The following is a 1,612-nucleotide window of genomic DNA, read 5'->3' as shown; positions in this document are numbered from 1 at the left end:
TTTGGTTAAAATAAGTTGTCCAATGAAAGTTTTGAAGTGGTTTCTGAAATACTTACGAAGCCTAATAGAACATGGATACCAATAAAAAGAAAGTGATTCCGCCCGGGCTCAAACCGGGGACCTTCTGTGTGTTAGGCAGATGTGATAACCGCTACACTACGGAATCTGTTGCTTGCTGATAAGTCAGTATTTTTCCAGTCGAAATTTCTAAAACAGTAATGGATTATTAAAATAACAATAGGCCGCCGGGTACCTCGCGTGTATAATATTAGCATATAAAATAACAGTAACACCAAAATATATCTGTTGCTTAAAATAAGTTGTCCACTGAACGTTTTGAAGTGGTTTCTAAAATACTTACTTGGCCAAATAGAACATGGATAAGAATTCCAATAAAAAGAAAGTGATTCCACCCGGGCTCGAACCGGGGACCTTCTGCGCGTTAGGCAGATGTGATAACCGCTACACTACGGAAGCTGTTGCTTGCTGATGAGTTAGTATTTTTCCAGTCGAAATTTCTAAAACAGTAATGGATTATTAAAATAACAATAGGCCGCCGGGTACCTCGCGTGTATAATATTAGCATATGAAATAACAGTAACACCAAAATATTACTGTTGGTTAAAATAAGTTGTCCATTGAACGTTTTAAATTGGTTTCTAAAATACTTACTAGGCCTAATAGAACATGGATACCAATAAAAAGATAGTGATTCCGCCCGGGCTCGAACCGGAGACCTTCTGCGTGTTAGGCAGATGTGATAACCTCACACTACTGAATCAGTTGCTTGTTGATGGAGTTAGTAATACTCCAGTCGAAATTTCTAAAACAGTAATGGATTAATTAAATAACAATAGGCCGCAGGGTAACTCGCGTGTATAATATTAGCATATGAAATAACAGTAACACCAAAATATATCTGTTGCTTAAAAGAAGTTGTCCACTGAACGTTTTGAAGTGGTTTCTAAAATACTTACTAGGCCTAATAGAACATGGATAAGAATTCCAATAAACAGTAACACCTGTCTCTTATACACATCGTGTTAGGCAGATGTGATAACCGCTACACTACGGAATCTGTTGCTTGCTGATGAGTTAGTATTTTTCCAGTCGAAATTTCTAAAACAGTAATGCATTATTAAAATAACAATAGGCCGGGTACCTCCCGAGTATAATATTAGCATATGAAATAACAGTAACATCAAAATATATCTGTTGCATAAAATAAGTTGTCCATTGAACGTTTTAAAGTGGTTTCTAAAATACTTACTAAGCCTAATAGAACATGGATACCAATAAAAAGATACTGATTCCGTCTAAGCTCGAACCGGAGACCTTCTGCGTGTTAGGCAGATGTGATAACCGCACACTACGGAATCAGTTGCTTGTTGAAGGAGTTAGTAATACTCCAGTCGAAATTTTTAAAACAGTAATGGATTATTAAAATAACACAAGGCCGGGTATCTCCCGTGTATAATATTAGCATATGAAATAAGAGTAACACCAAAATATATCTGTTGTATAAAATAAGTTGTCCATTGAAAGTTTTGAAGTGGTTTCTGAAATACTTACTAAGCCTAATAGAACATGGATACCAATAAAAAGATAGTGA

At 36.0% G+C, this 1,612-nt stretch overlaps 3 non-coding genes across 3 annotated transcripts; all 3 read right to left on the bottom strand.

Annotated features, from left to right (window-relative positions):
- Positions 1 to 93: 93 nt before the first annotated feature.
- On the bottom strand, positions 94 to 166 carry Trnav-aac. Its single transcript has one exon. It is a non-coding gene; the product is annotated as a tRNA-Val (tRNA).
- Positions 167 to 404: 238 nt separating this feature from the next.
- Trnav-aac lies at positions 405 to 477 on the bottom strand. Its single transcript has one exon. It is a non-coding gene; the product is annotated as a tRNA-Val (tRNA).
- A 232-nt stretch (positions 478 to 709) lies between these two features.
- Positions 710 to 781, bottom strand: Trnav-aac. Its single transcript has one exon. It is a non-coding gene; the product is annotated as a tRNA-Val (tRNA).
- Between the last annotated feature and the right edge of the window lie 831 nt (positions 782 to 1,612).

This window comes from Anneissia japonica, unplaced genomic scaffold (assembly GCF_011630105.1).
Source record: "Anneissia japonica isolate Jap-2015-1 unplaced genomic scaffold, ASM1163010v1 scaffold104488_len1637_cov206, whole genome shotgun sequence".
Lineage (NCBI taxonomy): Eukaryota > Metazoa > Echinodermata > Crinoidea > Comatulida > Comatulidae > Anneissia > Anneissia japonica.
This window is presented reverse-complemented; position numbering and strand designations above follow the sequence as displayed.